The sequence below is a fragment of the Nicotiana tabacum genome, chromosome 10 (assembly GCF_000715075.1).
Source record: "Nicotiana tabacum cultivar K326 chromosome 10, ASM71507v2, whole genome shotgun sequence".
Lineage (NCBI taxonomy): Eukaryota > Viridiplantae > Streptophyta > Magnoliopsida > Solanales > Solanaceae > Nicotiana > Nicotiana tabacum.
In genome coordinates this window covers 89,919,532-89,943,115 of record NC_134089.1, presented here as the reverse complement: position 1 = coordinate 89,943,115, position 23,584 = coordinate 89,919,532, and the positions used below count along the sequence as shown (strand labels likewise).

Below are 23,584 nucleotides of genomic sequence, written 5' to 3'. Positions count from 1 at the left end.
GCAGTAGTAGATTTCGTGCACTCCAACATTATTTGCCATTTTGGCATCCCTACAACTATCATTACGGACAATGCTGCGAACTTGAATAGTCATTTGATGAGGGAGATATGCAAACAATTCAAGATCACACATTGGAACTCTACCCCTTATCAGCCCAAAGCCAACAGTGCCATTGAAGCAGCAAACAAAAACATCAAGAAGATTCTTAGGAAGATGATCCAAATTTCCAGGTAATGGCATGAAAAGTTGCCGTTTGCATTGTTGGGATATCGCACAACTGTGCGCATATCAGTCGGAGCAACCCCATATCTATTGGTTTATGGCACTGAAGCCGTGATACCTATAGAAGTTGAAATCCCTTCTCTTCTGATCGTTGTTGAAGCTAAGATTGAGGACAGCGAGTGGGTCAAAACCCGTCTGGACAGTTAACCCCAATCGATGAAAAGCGAATGGCCGCAGTTTTCCACGGGCAATTGTATCAACAAAGAATGGCCCGTGCCTACAATAAGAAAGTGCGGCCTAGGAACTTTGAAGTGGGGCAACTCGTTTTGAGGCGTATTCTCCCTCACCACCAGGAAGCAAAAGGAAAGTTCGCTCCAAACTGGAAGGTCCATACATTATAAGAAAACTATTGCCAAAAGGGGCGTTATACCTAGGAGTTGAAGGAAATGACCCTGAAACAGCTATAAATGCAGACGCGGTCAAAAGGTATTAAGTTTAACCCTTTTTGTGGTACCAATACTATCCGATTGGGATGACAAAGGCTTTCATTCTCGCTACCCCAAACACTCCAATCCTTTGCCAACCCTTTGAGCCGGTTACTTTTCTTTGATTACCCTCTTTGGAATCCGAAAACGGATGTAAAAAAAAATCATCAAAAATCAAATCAAAAAATTAAGTTTTCCTAAACTACGTTCGACTTGATTCCGAAAGGATACGTAGGCAGCCTCTCTCTGGGGTTCAGTCACACCAAAATAAAAATCCAATTTTCCCCCAAAAGTGAAACTGGGGCAGATGTTATAATGGTTCGGCGACGGTTCGCCAGAAAGGTTCCAAAGTTGTAATTCAATCCAAACTCTTTTTACCCTAAATCCTGTTCAAGTCCTTCTGATCAAGCGGTGAGAATGTTCAAGAATCGGAGAATGTGGCTGCTTGGATCCGATACAACCAGATGAGAGAAATAAAATGAGAGAGTCTTATTGGTAAAAACCCACATGGGAACCGTAAGGCAATGGTGAGCAGAGAACTAAAAGTGAGAGAGTCTTGTTAGTGAAAACTCGCAAAGAGCACTATAAGGCGACGTTGAGAAGAGAAGTGAGAGACGTCAATTGGCGAAAATCCAAAAAGGGCGCCGTTGATCGAAAAGGAGGAATGCCTTACAACTATTGGCACTGAAAGAGTCCTGGTAAGGTTTTCCGGTTTTAAAATACGGGTCATAATGGGTTTATGAGAAGTTGGATAGTTGCACAGGTCGGGTATCCAGTCCAAGAAGCATGTCATGTCTATTGAAGTCTGCATGCACTCCACATAAGTCCTTTCTTTCCCCCGAAAGGGACGCTTGTTAAAATTCATTATCCTATCCTTTGTTTACTTTTCTTTGAGTCCCTTTCGGTCTAATCCTTCTTTGAAAACTAGTACTAAGAAAAGATGGCAAGATTGGTTTTATAGGATTCTGCTTGACAAAATCCGAATGCAAAGAAAAGCACCCAGCCTCAGCAGGTACATCAAGTCGATCTCGACTGGCCATGATGGCCGATGCTCTAGGTCCAAATTTATTGAAAAGGAAAGAAATCCAAAGTCAAGTACCCATAAAGGCAAAATAAGATGAAAAGGCCAAAGTCCCACACGAGTGAACCATCATGTGAAATTTTGGAAAGTCAAGATCCTTGGTTTTAGAAGAGAGATCGATCTCCAGAAAGCCAGCAAACAATAGAGGTTTTCATCAGAAGAGTTGGGCCAAGATCAAAACAATCAAGGCCATAAAACCAACCACCATTTCAAACTGACAAATTGTTCTTTGATTTGAAAACAGGTGCAATCTAAGATAACCTCCCAAGAAGCAGGTGCAATAGAAACAAGGTGCACAGAGACCAGAATGGTCCTACAGCAGAAGTTAACCCAAAAAGGGAAGTCCCTTTCAAACTCTTCATGCATTCTCTTGAATAAGGTATTAAAAATTAAATGGAAACAAGAAGAAGAAAGATTCAAAATCATGGTAGACTAGGGTCCCCAATCTCTAGTTACGTTTTCTCAACATAGGGTCCCATTCCCTAGTCGCTCCCAACATAACCTGGTAGTCTTTTCCATTACAGGGTTCCACTCCCTAGTTGATTCCCGGCATAACCCGTGGACCTCCCCGGCATAACCCGAGGACCTTTTTCTTTTCCGGCTTAACCCCATGACTTTCCCGGCATAACCTGTGGACCTCCCAAGCATAACCCGAGGACCTTTTTACTTTTTTGGCATAACCCGATGACTTTCCTGGCATAACCCGTGGACCTCCCCGGCATAACCCGAGGATCTTTTTTCTTTTCCGACATAATCCGATGACTTTCCCGAGATAACACGTGGACCTCCTCGGCATAACCCAAAGACCTTTTTCTTTTCCAGCATAACCCGATGACTTTCTCGGCATAACCCTTGGACCTCCCCGGCATAACTCGAGGACCTTTTTTCTTTTTCGGCATAACCCGATGACTTTCCCGGCATAACCCATGTACCTCCCCAACATAACCTGAGGACCTTTTTTCTTTTCAGGCATAACCCGATGACTTTCCCGGCATAACCCGTGGACCTCCCCAGCATAACCCGAGGACCTCCCCGGCATAACCCGAGGACCTCCCCGGCATAACCCGAGGACCTTTTTTCTTTTCCGACATAACCCGATAACTTTCCTAGCATAACCCGTGGACCTTTTTTCTTTTTCGGTATAACTTGATGACTGCCCCGGCATAACCCGTGGACCTCTATAGCATAACTAGAGGACCTTTTTCTTTTCCAGCATAACCCGAAGATCTTTTTCTTTTCCGGCATAACCCGATGACTCTCCCCGGCATAACCCGAGGACCTTTTTCTTTTCCGGCATAACCTGATGACCTTTCTCGGCATAATCTGAGGACCTTTCCGGCATAACCCGATCATTTTTTCTAGCATAACCTGGTAATCTTTCTAACTTAGGGCCCTCGATCCATAGTTGATTTCATTATAGATATAGGGCTCCACTCCCTAATCTCTTTTTCCCAAGGATACACAATCCCGATTTTAATTGCTTTCAATAAAGAAATAGTTTAGATTTTGTTACAATAACTCACAAAATTTTTCTAGTGAAAACTGGGGCAGAAAAGTTTGTTCGTTTGTTTGTTTTGGTGTCTGAGCAGGTTATACCTCAAGACACAAGGTTCGAGATGACCAAAAGAAGAAGTTTCAACCCAAATAAAAGAAAAAAAGAAAAGAAAAGAAGTTGAACTCTGAGTGTAGAAGCGGATAAAAATGCGGACTACTCAAAATTTGGTTGAAGTCACAAACTTCGCATGTCCCGCCTTGATCCGAAAAGCTGAAGAAGAGTGAACCAGCGGTTGCAGCTAACGAGCATCAAGATTCAGATTAGAGTCTGTAGGAAGAACCATCCAAGACTCAAGATCAAGCTTTAGAAGGTTTATAGATAGGAATCTTGTAACTCGTAGTTGATATACTTAGCTAGTTTAGATTCTCATCTTTTATTTCGGTGTAATAAGGAGCTCAGCAAGAAGAAACAATAGCAACAATAGTGAAATCACAGTTTTCCGGTAGTCCCAGCTACCAAAACTTCCAGAACTACACCGACTTGATTCTTTTATAGCCAAGGATATGTAGGCAACCTTCGAAGCAAGGTTCGGTCAAACTCTTTCAAAATGCTTCCAAATGGAGTTTCAAATGGGCAAAAATTGCTCGTAGTTGCTCACTTTATCTTTGCCCGAAAACTCTTCATGTTTCCGAGCAAAGAGGGGCAGCTGTGAGCACCTAATTTTTGCCCCGCATGAAAATAACTCCTAAAAATAGACCAAAAATAATTTTTGAGGGATTTTAGAAGTTTTTCTTTATTTAGTTGCATTTCATGAATTTTTAATATTTTTAAATCATAGAAAAATCATAAAAAAATATCACATTTTAATTTCATGCCATTTTAGGTTTAATTTTCATTTAGGAATTTAATTTCATAGTTTAATTGCATTCATTAAAAAAAAATCACAAAAAATTACTACAATAGTCATATCCACATTTTAGCTTTTAGTTTTAAATTAATTAGTTTTAATTTAGTAAAAATAAGTAAGATTAACTTTACAAAATAATTTAAGGTAGAGCCTAATTTAGAATTTTATTTAGCTTGTTTAGCTAATTCAAATAGATTTTTGAAATAAAAGGAAAAATAAAAAAAGAAGTAGATTTGGTCTTTCAATTTCGTCTGGGCCAGCTTAATTTGAAGCCAAAAAATCCCAAATTACCCAAGCCCATACAATCTCAGCTCACTACCCAAATACCCATTCCCCTTTATTAAACTCCTACCTCCTATACTCTTATATAAAAAACACATGAAGAGACCTAAAACAGGGAGAGGACCTTCCGAATTCCCTTTAGCAACGGCTAAGAGATCCCTCCCCCCCCTCGTAGAGAGAAAAACCTCGCAGCTCTTTCCCCTCTCCAAAACAGTCAAAAGCCTTTCCTATTTTTTCTTCGGCATGTACCTTGACAGAATCATTTGGATTTATGGAACTATTTGAGGATTCAGAAGATCCACAAGAGCAAAATGTTGCTTTTTCTCGTCTCAACCTTATAGCTAGAGTTCATTAAAAAATAATTTGGCAATGTGTTCTTGTCTTTTTCCTCATTTTGGATACAAATGTAATCCTTTTCTACTGAAACTTTTGTTATCATGTTCTTCACCCCTACAGACAATAGGATTTGCAATTAAGCGTTGGTTCCCAATTCGGCTTTAAGCTATAAACATTAGAAAATTTTTCGTTATTTCTGGATTTTTGGCAAGCTGATTTGGTCTTCAATTTTGCGGATAGCTGTTGGAATTGTTGCTGAGCTCTAGTCGAGGCTATTTCAGATTTGTTTTGGGCCGATTTCTGCCGATTTCCTATTATCGGGTATGTCAGATTCTTGTGTAATTATATACCAAATCTATAAAATAAAAATCTGATTGTTTGGTGTTATATATTGATATGTTCTCGATTTTTTGGACTGAAACTCTTTCATGAAATTTGAGATTAGTATACTTTGAATGCCAAGTTTCTTTTGTAGTGGGTGTAAATCATGTATGATGTTGTTCAGCTATGAAATAAGTTGTTAGAAATTGATGATGTAACTTGGTTTTGAACTATGGGAGTATCAAAACAATAAAGAATTAGATTGATTTTCCGTACTCAAAGTTCATAGCTGTCATCTTGGTGCGCATGAGAATTATTTACTGCTGATATTGTAAATTTCTTATGAAGTTGAACATGTACCAATAGATTGAGATTTAAACTAGCTGACCTTGCTTTTCCTTGTAGTAGACCATTTTGTAGGTGTGAGTTGTTTGTCCCCATAATATTATTTGCTGATTGTTGCATATTTATTGGAGAGTCTAAAAAAAAAAAATATTTCGAAGTGCAACTATATCGAACAAAAAAAAATTGCTTTGTCTTTGTTATGTGTTAATATGAATTAAGGACTATGTGCTCTATTATCTGAGAATTACAGAATATTGTAGCAAGTCTCATTCTTTAAACTGCCCAATCTTTCCAAAGTACATGTAGTTAGCCCATTCTTGGCATATTAATGGACATCAAATATTTCAATCGCTAGAATGCTTTCGGCATGCTGCTTAATCTATCATCATGATTGTGTACACGTACGCGTGACATAATTATGATTCTAAAAAAATCAAGGTATGCTTTCGCGGAACTTCGACCAAACTTTCTTAATATTAATAAAGCGTGATTAATTGTGGATACATACGTGTGACATGATTTTTTACGCGCCAAATGAAATGAGTACACGTACACGTGACTCGTTTTTTTAGATAATTCTTTAACTACGAATAATCAAGCAACTAAAAGCGGTTAAAGAGATAAATGCGCATAGGTCCTAAAATGAGTAGTTAAACAATATAAGCCAAGTATAAATTATTAAGTGATCGTGCTATAACCACGGAACCTGAGAATGCCTAACACCTTCTTCCGGGTTAACAGAATTCCTTATCTAGAATTTCTGGTTCGCAAACTTTTAAATAAAGTCAAAAATTTCCTTGATTTGGGATTTAAAAATAAACCGGTGACTTGGGACACCAAAAATAAATTATTCCAAGTGACGACTCTAAAAAATTTAAATAAAATAATCCCATTTTGATTTATATCACTTTAATTGGAAAAAAACTCCCTTATACCCCCTTGAGTGGTAAAAAAGGAGGTGTGACAATAATAACACTTATAATCCGGATCTTAAGCCCACCTCAGTCATCAATCTCTCAAGTCTCAAGGGCTCACAATCTCGTACCACTCAGTCCAAACAATGATAACATGTGATGCAGTAGTAAATGATAACAGAGATTGAGATATGATATGCAAATGAAGAATCATGACTGAGTACATAATTGCAGTTAAAGCAGATAACTCAATACAGCAGAAATAACCTCAGTGGGTCTCAACATAATAAGCACATAGCCTAAACATAATTTCTAACATGAATAAAAGTCCAATTACTCTAACAAGTAAGGATTTCACGGACGGGACACGACTATTTAACAACACAGTACCAAAGAATCAACCGGATCATAATTACCACGGTGCGCATCTACACGCATGTCATATAGCTTGTGCACCTCCCTAACATAATATAATACGTTTTCCAGGGATAAATACTCTCAATTCTAGTGTTACCTACCTTAGAAGGCGCAAATCACAACTCCAACAAGTCCTTTCCACGCCTATCGGCCTCAGAGCGACTCGAGTCTAGTCACAAACAACTCAATATCAATAAATAATGCCGTAAGAAACAAATTTATACAGTATAATTTTGATCTTTATCAAAATAAAAAAGTCAACCCAAAAAGTCAACCCTGGGCCCGCACCTCAGAACCAGATAAAATTCACAAATTTTGAACACCCATTCGATTATGAGCAACCATACCAAAATCATCCTATTTCAACCTTCAAACCTCCATTTTTCATTTTTGAAAAGTTTTCACAAAATCTCCCATTTCTTCACTTTAATTCACTAATTAAATGCTAAAAACGAAGATCGAATCATGAAATATTAACACATCCAAATAAAAAAAATACTTACACGGATCCAATACATGAAAATCCCCTCCAAAATCGCCCAAAACCAAGCTCGACAACTTAAAATATGAAATAATAACTCTACCCTCGATTTGGGTTTATAAATCTGCTTCCAGATGTTCCTCTTCGCGAACGCGGAAAATGCCTCGTGTTCGCGAAGCACAAAAGATACCAATTGATGAAACCTTCTAGGTGAACGCGATAGCCACATCGCGAACGCAATGACCAATACCTTAAAGCTTCGCGATTGCAGTCCAGTCCTCGCGACCGTGAAGAATAAACGTCTGCTAGTCACAAAACCTAATTTCCTTCTACGCGAACGCGACTCTCTTCACACGTTCGCGATGTACAAACTACTTCAACCTTCGCGAACGTGTCCCCTGTCCTACGAATGCATCCCCTGTCTCGTAAACGTGATGCACAACTTTTTTCCAGTCACTAAAGATCCTTCGCGATCGCGACTCTTCCCTCGCGAACGCATATAAGGAAACTAGAAACAGCGAAGTCAATAGTCCACAAAGTCCAAAATGAAGGCGAACATGATTCGAATCACATCTGAGTCCCCGTGACCTCATCCAAAGTCCAAACAAACCAACAGGTACTAAAACATGATATAAACCTAGCAGAACCCTCAAATCACATCAAACAACATGGAAATCATAAATCGTACCCCAATTCAAGCCTAATGAATTATTTAAATTCCAACTTCTAAAACTAATGTCGAAACATACCAAACCAACTCCGATTGAACTCAAATTTTGTACACAAGTCATAAATGACACAACGGACCTATTCCAAATCCCATAACTCAAATCGGAAACCCATATCAACAAAGTCAACTCTCGGTCAAACTTCTCAACCTTCCAAACCTTCAACTTTCCAACTTTTGTAAATTCAAGCCAAAACGACCTACGTACTTCCAAATCAATATCCGAACATATTCCTAAGTCCAAAATCATTATACGAAGCTATTGGAGCCATCAAAACTCCATTTTTGAGTCTTCTACATAAAAGTCAAACTCGGTCAACTCTTTCAACTTAAACTTCTAACCTTGGGACTAAGTATCCCAATTCACTCCGAAACATCTTCGGAACCAAACCAACCACTCCGGAAAGTCACATAGCCACAAATAAACATAAAATAAGCAATAAATGAGGGAACAAGACTATAATACTCGAAACGATTGTCCATGTCGTTACAAGGCATGGGTAGTGGCGGGTAATTATTTTTCATGGGATGGGTATTTGCTAAATTTCCCCGTGTTTCAATTCTTCTAGGCCGACAAAGCGTCTTATCCTCATCCTTTTTCACAATTTTTTTCCTTGAAGAAATTGGAACAACCAAATAATGGGTTAGATTTACTGGCATATCTTACTGCAAATTTGCCAGAGCTGACTTTAAAATGATTGTTGCAGAAATTAAAAGATGATTTCATACGAGCTCTGCCAAAAGGTTTCTTTACACATAATTTTTTTCACTTTCCTCACACATTGGCATTCCGTGCATTTCATAGGCAAAATTTTGAATCTGCCAATATAGATGGAATATATCTGACAGTGTAATTCCAGTATGTATGTCACGATCCGGATTTCTCACCCTCGGGAGTTATGATGACGTCTACTCATGAAAGCTAGGCAAGCTGAGTGTTATAAATTCATCACCCTTCTTCCATTTTAATCCATTAACAATTAAGAATCAATATTATGTAAACAACGAAATTTAATAAGCGGAAGAACATGATATAACCATTTAAATATTACCAATACAAATCCTTAAAGATAACTAACCAGAATTGGTGTCACAATTTCACAGACTGTCTAAGAATACTACAAATAAGGTCTGAATAGAAATACACGAATCTATCTCTGAATAAGTAAAAACAGAAAAAGAAATGATAGAAGGAGACGCCAAGGCCCGCGGACGCTTGCAAGACTACCTTGGGTCGCCTGTTGGACTGAAGGCAGCAACCTCACTGTGGTCCAAATGCTCCGGTACCACGATCTGCACATAGTATAGAGTGTAGTATTAGCACAACCTACCCATGTGCTGGTAAGTGCCTAGCCTAACCTCGGCGAAGTAGTGACGAGGCTAGGACCAGACTAACAAATAAACTTGTACAGTTAAATCATATGCAGCGAAAAATAAAAGCAGATAATTGTAAGCACGTGATTTTTACCCTAAATGAGAATCACTCCCAAAAAAATTCAAAATAAAATGATTTTCCTTGGTGTGCAATTTTGAGTATTTTGTGATATTTTTGGATAATTATTTGTATTTGTCTGTGTTTGCTTATTTGTTAAATTAATAAAAAATACAAAAATATGTCGCATTTTGCATGTAGGATTTAATTCTACAATTGTTAGTAATTAAAATTACTTTTACAAAAATCAAAAATTACAAAAAATAGGCATCTTTTGCATTTTTAGCATTTAATGTCCAAATGAACAATTTTATGTTTAATTATTACTTAATTGTGCGTTAATTGTTATTGGGAGTTAATTTGCGCTTTTATAACTTAATTTTATTCTTAATAATAATTTAAGTATTTTTATAATTTAGTTTTAGAAAATAAAAGAAGAAAAGAGAACAAATATACAAAGAAAAATCGGATTGGGCCACTTCTTCAATTGTAAGCCAAAGGCCCAAAAAATTGCCCAATCTTCTCCATAACCCAGTCCACTTCATACCGGGTCGACCCGGTCCGCCCCATTGACCCATTAACCCAACACCCTTTCTTCATTTTGTCAAAACACAAAACAAAAGACAAACGAAAAAACCGTAAAAAACCTAAAAAACTACCCGCCCCTTCTCTTACTCTCTTCTTCTCCATCTCCATTTACACAGCCATGGCTGCCCTCACCAAGCTTCATCACCCTCCACCTCCAAGCTCCTCATCGACGCACACACACACAGCTGCATCAACACATTCACACGAGCACATCTTCCCCGTCATCCACTTCATCGTCCCCATTCGAGCTTCTGCCATGTCCAACCATGGCTGAGCTTCGATGCTCTCACATGGTAGCTGCCAATGTTTCGTCATCTCCAACCAGCCGCAGTTGCCTTCTCATCGTCGTCGGCCTCCAACTGCTACTACCCGTCGAACCCACGTGGACACCACTCAAACCAGTCCGACAGTCCCCCACGCGTGCACAGTTTCTGTGTCACCTCCGAGCTACTGCTGTCCGCCATAGCCTTCCTCCTCGACGAGCAGCTGCTCGACGTCCTTGAGCCAAACGGACCCATCGAGCTGCTTCACCATGAACGATAACAAGCAGTCCGCCGTGGCTGCTGTCACTGCTCCGTCGTCACTGTAGCAGCTGCTACGTCCAACGCCTTCTTCATCTTCTTTTGGTCGAGTCCAGTCTTCAGTCCCAAGTTTTAGTCAAGGTCGCATTCAGTCCCAAAACATGATTCGACCATCTCGTTTGGTCGAGTTTTAGTCGAGGTCGTCGAGCGTAGTTTTGAGTTCGCCAAGTTTAAAAATCGTTGAGTTCGTCGTTGAGTCCGGACAAATTTATTCCCATCTGAGGTTCGTCGAAACAGTCCATACAATCGAATTCGTCGTTGTTTGATCCGGTTAGTAGTTTTTGAGTTTTATTTTGTCCATATTTTTGTTTTGATATTTTCGAATCTAAAATCAGCAAATGTTTGTTTTGTTCATGTCTATGTTTAGATATTTGATTTTTGGATTTGTTCATGTTCATGTGTTTTTGTTGAATTAATTTTCAGATTTCAAATGGAAGTTAATTAGTTATTTTTCATGTTTATTTCATGTTTGTATTATTGTTTAAGTGAATATTTGTTAGTTTTATGTTTGTTAGATTCAAATTGAAATTTAATTAATTATTTCTTTAATTTGTTTCATGTTGTTATGTATTTTTCAGAAATTATTAGTGTTGTTTGAGTCATGTGAATCCGTCATGTTTGTTGCTTAAAAATAGATTTAATTCATGTTCGTCTTGGTTTGAAGTTCATGTTTAAATCCAGTGATTTAATGGGAGTTTATCTTTGTTTGCGATTTGTTGATTTAATTTGAATCATGCATATTGTTGTTTGTATTGTTGTATCCTTGCTCATACATTCATGGTCTAAATTAACCAGGATTGGTTCCCGATATGGTTAATTTATTTCCATTAATTTTGAGTTGTGTTGTTCATCGTGTTCATATAACTGTTGTTGAAGATTGTTGAGAAATTGGTCATCTTGACTATATTTTGGTCAAGTTATGATTAATTGATTGTTCAGAGCAGAGGGGTAATTTGGTAAATTGCATTGCATTCGGGGGTAGATTTGTAATTGCAATAAGGTCGGAGGGGTAGTTTGGTAATTGAACATTATTTTGATTCTTTATGTTAAGCATGGGGGACAAATATAATGGGGTGGAGTTTTTGATGTACTTGTTTAATATAATGGGGGACAAGACAAAACATAATGGGGAGGAATCTTGTACTTGTTTAATGTAGGCATGGGGAACATATTGTAATGGGTTGAGAATCTTGTATTTATTTAATGTAGGCATGGGGGACAATATTTAAAATAAAGAAAACATTAAGTAGTGGGACAAAGCATGCCATTGGGGGAATAATTTGGGGTTGGGAATTGAAGACTTGTCTTGCTATATATAGAGTCATTTTTGACTTGAAATAGAGGACTTTAGAGAGTTTTTAAGTTGAACATTGAGAGAAAAAAGGTTGAACAGATTTGAGAAAAACTTAGAGGTTATTATTGAGAGACTTTTTACACTTGAGAGCTAGAAGGCTTGAAACATTTTGTGAGTCAAAGAGAAATGCAATTTGAACTTTCACTTGAATAATTTCCGTTTGCCTTTCTCAAGCGTCATTCAAAAGCAGTAAACTACTGCATCTTGTATCCGTCTCTCTTCTGCTTTGACTACAATTGCACTTTGGTATTGCTGAATTTTCAATCTGTTACTGGTTTATTCTACTGGTTGTTACTGGTTTTGTGGTGTTGCTGAATCTGCTGTTGCTGTGGTATTATTGCTGCTGACTCCTACTTCGTTTCTTCTTGTATTGCCGTTTCCAGGTACACAATTGTACACTCTCGGTTTGAAGCGAAAATGAAATATTAATCAGGCTCCGGTTCTTGTTGAATTCCTTTTGTTTGGATTTGTGTTTGAATAAAAATTTTCTTTCTTCGTATAAGATGTAGTTGAATGATTAATGAATAATGAGGTTGCATATGTATACTTTCTTCATCTAATAATGTTAGTTTAAATTAATCGGAGAATAATTAATTTGTTTTAATATTATGGTCAATCTCATGTTCTAGTATTATTGAATAACAGAATATAAAAATGATAGCAGTTTTTCTTTGTACAAACTCGATCACAATTTTCCATTTGCATTAGCCGTAAACTAATAACTAATAAGTTACGTTTTTCAGCATGTAAATAATTAAGAGATTTTCTTTTATTTTAGATACGAACTTAATAGAAAATATAGTCATTGTAGGTTTATCCTTTAAAATAAAAATGAGACGAGCCTCGCCAAATAAAACGTATAGATTGCGGGGCCCTCACAAAATGTATGGTTTAATTAGAATTCGGAAGGACCGTTTAGCGAATTTCACGGCCTTCCCAAAATAATAACGCGATAGTCTCTTTAGGCGCATGTTTAATATTTTACTTTCTTAAGCCTGGGTGTGCATTTCATGCGACCCATATCCAAATCTCAAAACATCAAATAAAATGTGTTCCGGATTGTGGGTGCATTTCATGTGACGCAGTCCAAAGATGTGTTTTAAGCGATGTTCACATTTCTTTTAAAAACAATAATAATAAAGCGGTTAAAAGATAAAATTTGCACATAAGTTCATATTTGTATAAAATCAGATAATCAAGCCGAATATAACAGTTGAGCGACCGTGCTAGAACCACGGAACTCGGGAATGCCTAACACCTTCTCCCGGGTTAACAGAATTCCTTATCCGGATTTCTGGTACGCAGACTGTAATATGGAGGCATTCTTTTCCTCGATTCGGGATTAAAATTGGTGACTTGGGACACCCTAAATCTCCCAAGTGGCGACTCTGAAATAAATAAACCAATTCCGTTTCGACTGTCCTTTAATTGGAAAAAACTCCCTTGTACCCTCTCGGGTGCGGTAAAAGGAGTTGTGACAGCTCTGGCGACTCCACTGGGGAATGTTTCCCTGAACCACTGGTTCAGAGTTAGAAATTCGAGCTTAGATAAATTGTTATATTTGGCTTTATCTGATTTTTACATGTTTTGAGCCTAATGTGCTAAATGTTGCTTTTACCGCTTTGATATTATGTGAACTGTATATAAACTGTGCCGAAACCCATCTTCTCTCTGAGTCTTCTGGATCATGAAGAAGGGTGTACTTCGTACGACTTCTTTTCTGTATAGTGTCAAGTCCCAATTTAGAACAAGGGTTGGATAAGTCGCAAAGCCGGTGAAGCTTCTGTATTCCCGGACTGCCGCCTCCTCCTCGGCTCGAGCTGTCCGCTCGGGTAAGCCAGGTCTAGAACAAACATTTAGGTTTTTAAACTTAGTATAACAAAGCCTCATGCCGGATCCCTAGTAGGAACGTTTGTTTGCATCACGTGCATTTGACTTTGGAGGCTCAACACAGGGGTTGGGTTTGTCTAGGACAGGTTTACCGAAAAATGAAAATGACCATCCTGATGCATCTTAGTTGTTACTACTTGCGCATTAATTTGATTCGGACTTGTGTGTTGACTGACTTGTGAATATCAGGAATAATATTTTGAAACTGAGAAAAAGAAATAGCGGTTAGGGAATTGATTGTTTATTTTTGAAAAAAAAACCAAATGCCCAAATACTGTCAAAACTCCGCCGAAATTTTAAGAAAATGAAAAAATGTCTTATTAGTTTGTTTTATTAAAAGCGAAAAAAAAGTCGTTGTTCTGTTTTGTTTTTCAAAAAAAAAAATAGAAAAAATATATAGTTTGTCTTGCCATAAAAATGAAAATGAAAAAGAGTCTTATTTTTTAAAAAAAATATTTCTTTTGTTATTTATTTGTTTATGAAAATGCAAAAAAATAAAAATAAAATATAAAAAGAGTCATTCTTCTTTATAAGTCTTTCCTTCAAAAAATAAAATTAAAAAAAAGAGGGGTTAGTTTATTTACTTTATTCGGGATTGCCCGAACTACGCGGGTTTGATTCTCACCGGATGTGAGATACGTAGGCAACCCTCATCGGGTCCAACCCCACCTTTTGCTAAAATAGCCAAAAAAAAAATAATAAAAAATGTCAAAATTTTAATTTTGTCATAAAGAAGTCGGGTGACGCTGTTTTATCAAGACATAGCTGAATGTTCCCGAAGGGGACGCCGGAAGGCTGACTTTGCATAAACAGCCACTTTCGGGTCATTTTTTAAGATTTGGTCCAGTTGACCCACACAGCCTTAAAAATCTTCGTCCCCGAGACGTTGACAGGCCGTGTTTGCAATATTGAGTTTCCTATTTTTGAAAAACAATAAAAGAGCCATAACTAAGTCAGGAGATGCTGTTTGTCATAAATAGCCGAATGTTCCCGAAAGGGATGCCGGAAGGCTGACTTGGCATAAACAGCCACCTTTTGGGTCATGTTTAGGAGTTTGGTCCAATTGACCCACACAGCCTTAAAAATCTTCGTCCCCGAGACGTCGAAAGGCCGTGTTTGCAACACAAGGTTTTTATCGTAATTTGAAAAAAAAAACAAAGAGTCAACGGTCAGGTGAATGCCGTTTGGATGTTTAGTAAAAAATAAAATGAAAAAATAAAATAAGCCGAGCCAGCTTCGGCCGCGTCTTAAACCGTTCTTGCCGAAATAGCCTTAGAGTATCTTTCAGTTGTCGAAAGGCTATTTTCGTAAAAGAACGGACAAGTTTGTAAAGTGTCATAAATAATCCTCCCCGGCCTCAAAATTCATGTGAAATTTGGAAGGGGCCACATTTGCAAAAATAACCGTTTGGTTGCATTTGTCGAACAGAGAAAGGGAGCTAGCCTTTTGTTTTTGAGTTTGTAAAGCTTTTGATTAGAATATGTGGGTTGTTTGATTTTCGAGTTTGTAGGTCATCTTCAAACCTTTGAAACCCAGTTTGTTCTAATATGAAAAAATGTTTAGTATTGTTTATCTTTTAGTGGCCCGAACTACGCAGGCTTGATTCTCACCGGATGTGAGATACGTAGGCAACCCTCATCGGGTCCAACCCCACCTTTTTGCTAAAAAGCCAAAAACAAATAAATAATAATAAAAAGATGTGTCAAAATTTTAATTCTTTCATAAAGAAGTTGGGTGATGTTGTTTTGTCATAAATAGCCGAATGTTCCCGAAAGGGACGCCGGAAGGCTGACTTTGCATAAATAGCCACCTTTGGGTCACATTAAAGATTTGGTCCAGTTGACCCCCACAGCCTTAAAAATCTTCTCCCCGAGACGTTGAAAGGCCGTGTTTGCAATACCAGGTTTTTATTGTAATTTGAAAAAAAAAAAACAAAGAGTCAGTGGTCAGACGAATACCGTTTGAATTTTTAGTCAAAAATAAGCCAAGCCAGCTTCGGCAATGTCTTAAACCGTTCTTGCCAAAATAGCCTTAGAGTATCTTTCAGTTGTCGAAAGGTTATTTTCGTAAAAGAACGGACAAGTTTGTAAAGTGTCGTAAAATAATCCTCCCCGACCTCAAAATTCATGTGAGATTGGGAAGGGGTCACATTTGCAAAAATAGCCGTTTGGTTGCATTTGTCAAACGGGGAAAGAAAGCTGGCCATTTGTTTTGGAGTTTGTAAATCTTTTAATTAGAATATTTGGGTTGTTTGATTTTCAGTTTGTAGGTCATCTTCAAACCTTTGAAACCCAGTTTGTTTTAATATGAAAAAATGAAAAAAAAATGTTTAGTATTGCTTATCTTTTAGTGGTCCGAACTACGCAAGGTCTGATTCATGCGGGGACATGATACGTAGGCAATCCACATAAGATTCGACCACCATTAAATAATAAAATAATAATAATAAAAAAAATGCGGGGGTTCCCTAAGTACTTTAGGGGGCAAGTAAGCAAGCCGAGATGACGCGTGCGTTTGAAGCATAGCATGTTAGAAACGGTTAACTGCCTAGGAGCGTTGCATTCTCAATGTGTTGTTACCAAATTTATTAATCTCTAACGCTACCAAAGTTTGTTGTTGTCTGAATCCAGATAGTTAGTTGTTAAAGAGTTCTGGCAACACACCCTTACCAAACCAGATCCAAAGGACCGGTAGCAACAAGCATGACTACTTCGGAGAATAGTACCGAGGAAGAAAGACCGATGAGCCAGTTGTTAAAAGAAGCGATGGAAAAGATTGAAAGGATGAGACTAGAGATGAATGCAATGCAGCTAGCTTTAGCCAAAACACAAAAGAGCCCTGAGCCACTGGGGCACATGCCGGAATACCATCCCTCCGGCCCTTCAAATCCCCGTTATCATCAAGAAAGAAGCCCCCACGATTCCCAAGCTCCACCACCGCATCAACCTCTCCCAACACCAAATGTTCCCATTCCTGTGGGATCCACATCAGCCACCCTGCAGAGAACGGCCAGCGAGCCATTGTTTCAGGCTCCCGATATGCAATAATATCCCCCTGAGCCTACATTCCATGCCCCCGAACCACATACCTACAATCCGCATTTGGAGGTACCGGCAGAAATTGAAAAGCCGGTTAAAGCCCCATAACAAGATGAGGTATTGAGGAAATTTAAAAGCCTGGAGCAGTCCTTCAGGAGCATACACGGGTTAGGAAACCAGGTCAGCGTGGCCTACAAGGATCTATGCCCTTTCCCTGACATCCAATTACCAGCAGGGTTCAAGATGCCCAAGTTCGATTTTTATGAAGGGCATGGCGATCCTATGGCACATCTACGGGGCTTTTGTAGTAAGATGAGAGGAGCAGGTGGCAAAGATGAGCTTCTGATAGCTTATTTCGGTCAGAGTTTGAGCGGATCTGCGCTGGAGTGGTATACAAGGCAGGATCCCAGCAGGTGGTACACTTGGGATGATCTAGCACAAGCATTTGCGGGTCACTTCCAGTACAACCTTGAGATCGTCCCGGACCGTCTCACACTGTTAAAACTTGAGAAAAAGCCTGGAGAGAGCTTCAGAGAATTGGGATTCCGCTGGAGGGAGAAAGCAGCAAGAGTCGATCCACCAATGAGGGAAGGTGAAATGGTGGATTGCTTCTTACAAACCTTGGAGCCAACTTACTTTGGTCATCTGGTGACGACAGTTGGTAAATCTTTCAACGAAGTAGTAAAAATGGGCGGTATGATCGAAGAGGGACTCAGGTCCAACAAAATCCTGAGCTATTCGGTAATTAAAGCAACCACTCAGGACATCCAGAGCAGTACTGAGGGCGTACTTGGGAAGAAGAAGGAAGAAGATGTCACGACTGTTGAGTCTGCAGCATGGCTCGGATGTAGAGGCCCGTCACCCTATATAGCCAACCGCGACCCTACCACCAAAACTACCCCCGCACTCCATCTAGCCCTCCACGACATTATTGCCCACTGCCAGATCCCCATTTTTCCGTTCATCATGCATAAACCTATACCCACTCTCCAACACATGCACAATGGCGTGCGCCGGCTCCCCAAAATACATACCCACCTCCACCAAACATATATCCACTTCCGAGGGCCTATAGAAACCCTCCAGGGTCAGGTTTTCGTGGGAATCAAGCTTTTAAGAATGAGAGGAAGCAGAAATATACTCCGCTGGGAGAATCCTATACTACCCTGTTCCACAAATTGAGGCGGTTAGGCCTATTGAATCCTATTGAGCCCAAATTACCAAATCCCCTTCCTAAAAATATTGACCCTTCAGCAAGTTGTGAATATTGTTCGGCTCCCGGACACGATACTGAGAGATGTTGGAAGTTGAAGAATGTCGTGCAAGAGCTCATCAACACAAATAGGATCGAGGTTCAGGTTCCAGAGCCGCCAAACATTAATGACGATCCGTGCCGGTGAAAATAGTTCAAAAAAAAAGATTAAAAAAAATTAAAAAATAAATAAAAAAAAGATAAAAAAAAAATCGTGGATCTGAAAACAAAAATCAACAATTGGACGGCTACTCCTCTACCTATCCGAAGGGAGTCTTGGTAGTGGGCTCTGATTTTTCTTTCTTGTTTTGGATTATTGCAGAGTTGTAATCCAGTTTTGTTTTAGTGTGAAACTCTGTTATCCTTTATTTTTATAAAGTGAAAGCTTTTCTCTTCTTATTTTGTTTTGAGTCTATTTTCTTCCTTTTCTCTTTCTAAACAATGCTCTTTATACTGATTCCAATGACATGGCATGCACAACGGATCATCAACTTAGTCTAAAAATCAATCTGATTCCGAACTGATTGTACAAAAGGTCAATCACGATGACGAATCGGAATACAGTGATAATAAAGCCTTCAAAGAGACAAACAGAGAGTTAAGCTAGTTGGAAGAGAAATCCAAGCCCAACTTAAATGACGCATAAGACATCAATTTAGGGGATGCAGACGATATCAGGAAATTTGAAGAGGGACAACAAGTGTTGAAACGGATCCTCCCACATCAGGCCAAAGCAAAAATGGCAAATTTGTCCCGAATCGGCAGTGGCCATCTATTGTGACCAAGATGTTATCCAGTTGCGGTTTATGTCAGACAGATGTCGAGGGAAGATGCATCGACATTGCTATTAATTGTTGTTTGTTTGTTTATACTTGGCATTCATCGGAGAATGAAATAACGGAGGCAATTTTTTCTTCTATCCAAATATTTTAACCTTTACTTCCCCTTTTGAGCCTTATTTATTCTTTCATACCCCTCTTTTGAATCAGTAATGAAAATGAGAAAAAAAGAGAGAAGAAAAATATAATAAAAACAAAAGAAAAGTCACAAAAAAAAGAAAAAAAGAAAAAGAAAAAAGGGAGTTTTGAACTACGTTTGACCTGATTCCTCAAAGAAGGATACGTAGGCGCCTCACGGCTCGGTCATAGTGAAACCAAAAATAAGAATCCCCAAGCAAGAAACTGGGGCAAAAGTTATGTTTGTAATGTTGGGAAAGAAGTTCGATTCCAAGAGTTGTAATGGTTTTTACCCATCAGAATTATTTTGAACCCTTTTGATGCCCCCTTTTTCTTTAAGCCATAAACAAAAACCCATGTTGATGTCCAAAAAAGACCTCCCGATCAGAATCCGAGGAATGCCAAGTCAGGCAAATAAAAGCAGAGAAAAGTCGGCAACGAATTGATAACCTAAAGAATCCCCAGCAAAGAGTCATATCGGCACCATAAGACGACGAGAATTGAGAGAAATGAGAGAGTCTCATCAGTGAAAACGCCTCGAAGGGCACTATGAGGCGACAAGGATATAAAGGGGGCTATCAAGATAAGACTGGCAAAAATGATCTGCATCCAAGCGAAAGTTAGGCTTCTGCGCATCCCCCGCAAAGTAAGGCCGTCAGAAAAATTGATTGATATAAATAGGCTGAGTTGGTTGATCCGAAAATGCATGAAATAATCATTGGGATTGATTGTACCATTCAGATAAGTTCTTTTCCTTTTCTTTCCCCAACATTTGTTCAGAAAAACTTTTTCTTTTATCTTTTAAAGTCATCACTTTTCATTTTTGGGTTCAAAGCGTTTTTTTCGAGTAGTGTGTTTTAGAGGGATTTTGTTTTTCAGAGCTTACTACTAATTTCCAAAATGGTGCGATGCAAAAGGCGAACAGGACATGCCAAAGATAAGGCAATGAAACGGAAAAGACATTTGTTGCAAGACCGAATGATGAGTTGGTCTAAATGTCAAGGGGGTATAATGAAATAGGGGTCGAGACAACGGGAGCAAGGAAAGAAGAGGAAAACCACCCCCATCGGGAATGTGGTCAACAGCAGGGACGTGATCCCCAGTGTCACACCTCCTTTTTACGCACCCGCGAGGGCGCAAGGGGAGTTTTTTCCAATTAAAGGACAATCGAAACGGGATTGGTTTATTTATTTCAGAGTCGCCACTTGGGAGATTTAGGGTGTCCCAAGTCACCAATTTTAATCCCGAATCGAGGAAAAGAATGACTCCATACTACAGTCTGCGTACCAGAAATCCGGGTAAGGAATTCTGTTAACCCGGGAGAAGGTGTTAGGCATTCCCGAGTTCCGTGGTTCTAGCACGGTCGCTCAACTGTTATATTTGGCTTGATTATCTGATTTTATACAAATATGAACTTATGTGCAAATTTTAACTCTTGACCGCTTTTATTATTATTTTTTACGAGAATTGCAACGTCGTGAAAACGTATCTCGAACCACGTTACATCAATGCACCCGTGGTTATTGATATATCTCGACTCGATTGAGATTTGGATTTGGGTCACATAAATGTGCACCCGAATTAAGGAAAATAAATTATTAAGACGCGCCTAAAGCAACTAACGTATTGTTATTTTTGGGAAGGCCGCAAAGTTCGCTAAACGGCCTGTCCCGAATTCTAAGTATTTTAATATATACATTTAGAGGGCCCCGCGACTTGTGCATTTTTTGTTTGTCGAGGCTCGTCTCCTTCATTATTAAAAGGATTTACAACGTCATGGAAATGCATCTCATACCATGTCACAATCAATGTACCCGTGATTAGAGACACATTTCGATTTCGTTGAGACTTGGATTTGGGTCACATAAATGTGCACCCGAGCTTAAGGAGATAATATTATTACAGGCGCGCCTAAAGCAACTAGCGCATTATTATTTTAGGTAGGGCCGTGAAATTTGCTAAACGGCCCGTCCCGGAATCTAAGTATTTAATATATACATTTTTGTGAGGGCTCCGCAATCTGTACATTTTTTTTAGCGAAGCTTGTCTCGTTTTTTTTTATTATTTTTTTTATCTTTAAAGGATGCCATTTTTACGCCTTTAACAATACTAAACCTTACAGCCTCTTTACAACTAAAATCCCATAACTTGTTAGAAGTTTAATAAAAGGAGTTTAGCGAATGGGTGTTTCGGAAGTGGTAACAACAAGTACTAATGCTAATTTTGTCCGAACGAACTAAGCAAAGGACCACGAACAAATTAACGTTAAACTTGTGTCATAGAACAACTAGCCCAACTTAATTAAATGACATCGAATAAACAAAAATAACATAACGCAAAATGAACAAAATGCATACGGTGAAAACATAAACAGAGAATTATCATACGAATTTCTATATTACATCTTCGAATATTTAACGTAACGTTTCTTTATCTAATACATTGAGGCTTACTAACCTGAACAAACTGAAACGGATAGAGCCATGGACCAACCCTCAATATCGACCTCAACGGATAACCTCGAACGGGAACCCATGGAAACAGTCACCAAAGCTCAGACGGAATAGCTCTCGCCGGAAACTCGAACACGAACGGACTGAAAATGAGTCACGACTGCTACTGGTTTTTCTAGGTGGTCATTTGGACGCTCGTCACCTTTAAAGGCTGGGTTCGACGGGGTGTGATGGGTGAAGCATGAGGTTGTCGGGTTGGTATGCTGGTGGGTTTGGACGTGGGGGAGCAGCTGTGGGAGGGTCGTTTGAGCAGTTGACGGAGTGGTGCGACTGGGTTTATCATCGAAAGTTGGTGGTTATGGCGTTTGGGTTTTCTGGTTTTGTTTGGTGGTCGTGAGGCAACTGGTGGTTGGTTTAGTTGACGAGGAGGGTGAGGCTGGTTATGGCGATGCAGCAGCACGTCGGTTAGTGAGGGAGGAAGCAAAAGTGTTCGTCGGTTTTGATGGAGGAAGAAGGCGATGGGGAAGGTGAGGGAGTTGGTGTCGCGACTGGCTTTATGGAGCTAGTAAGGGTCTGTTGGGTGGTGGTGTTGAGACGATGGTCGTTTGGTCGTTGTTTGGACAGTGACGACGAGGGGGGGAGTTGGAGGTTGACGGTGGTTTTGGGGTTGTTGGTTATGGCGTTTGGACGGTGGCGACGAGCAGCGGTCGACGAGCCTGTTTGGTTGTTTGACGGAGGTGGCAAGACGGAGAGGGGCTGGTTGGTCGCTGCGAGGAAGATGAGGCAGGAAGGGCTCGTTTGGATACGAGGGAGTGGTGGTTTTCCGTTGCTAGGGTTTTTACTTCTTCTTCTTTAGGAAGAAGAAGCGTGAACAGTACCCCTCCGAAATTTTTCAAAGTCCTCTCCGTCCCCAAAAAAATTCAAAAGGTCCCCCCTTTCAATCTTTCTTTGTCCGTGTATTTGATCCCTTTGGCCAAGACAAATGAGCCCCACGCGTGGTGGGGTTCGAGGCTTGTGTTCCCCACGCGTGGTGGGGTTCCCCGTGTATGGGATTCCGTCCGTGTTCCCCACGTGTGGCGGACTCGGATTATTATGGGCTAGGTCCGAAAATTAGGCCTAAAAGCGGGTAAGTTTGAACCCGAATATTATTCTTTTCTCGGACCCGATTAAGCAAAATAACTACCAAAAATAAGACTAATATTTAAACAAAACTATATCTTTTTTAAATATTTTTCAAGATTTAAAATAGCTACAAAATATTAATAAAACTATTTTTGTAATTTTCGTTTTTTAAATAAAGACAAAATATAAAGTAATATTTTTTTTGTATTTTTCCAAAATTAAAATGACTACAAAACATTAATAGAATTATATTTTTTGTAATTTTCGAATTTATATAAAGTATCAAAATAAAGTACCATTTTTGTATTTTTTCAAGTTTATGAGAAATACATAAACTAAAATTTATATATGTATTTTTGTGATTTTTTCTTTTTGCAACGAAATAAAGTAAAATAGTTAAAATGGCTATATTAGGCCCAATTTCACATATTCACGCTAAAAATGTGAAAATTCTCGGGGAGGGTCAAAAATCCGGTGTCTACAGCTGCCCCTCTTTGACTGGAAACACGAAGAGTTTTCCGACAAAGAACGACTAGACATGTTTTTGACCCGACCATTACTTGGACGGACTACACTAAGGAAAGGGAGGGAATGTGACCGAGCTCTGGTATCTGAGCTGCCTACATATCCTTGGTTATACAAGAATCAGGCCACGTGTAGTTCGAAAATGGAAGATATGGTAGAGTGTACCGAGGTGAAGAGCCGATCGAGGTGCCGTTCCGTTGAGGTTCCGGTCCGCGGTCCTGTCATTACAACAAAAAAGAAAACTGAAAAAGACTAACTAAGCCTATCAGCTACTAGTTACAAGGATTCCTATCTTTAAGTCTTCTGAAACTTGGTCTTGAGTCTTGAATGGTGCTTCATACAGACTTTGGATTTGAACCTTGATACTTGCTAGTTGTAGG

The 23,584-nt window shown here is 39.1% G+C and overlaps 1 protein-coding gene across 5 annotated transcripts in view; it reads left to right on the top strand.

Moving 5' to 3' along the window:
* Positions 1–12,534, top strand: part of LOC142164705 (uncharacterized) — a 28,075-nt gene extending 15,541 nt beyond the window's left edge. Inside the window, exons 2-3 of one of the 5 annotated variants that reach the window (XR_012695629.1) lie at positions 5,049–5,129; positions 12,352–12,534. The gene's annotated coding sequence lies outside the window, so the exon portion shown is untranslated. Of the gene's footprint in view, positions 1–3,377; positions 5,198–12,351 lie in introns of those variants that run through there. The other 4 variants (XR_012695627.1, XR_012695630.1, XR_012695628.1 and 1 more) reach the window with 4 other exon arrangements.
* The last annotated feature ends 11,050 nt before the right edge of the window (positions 12,535–23,584 follow it).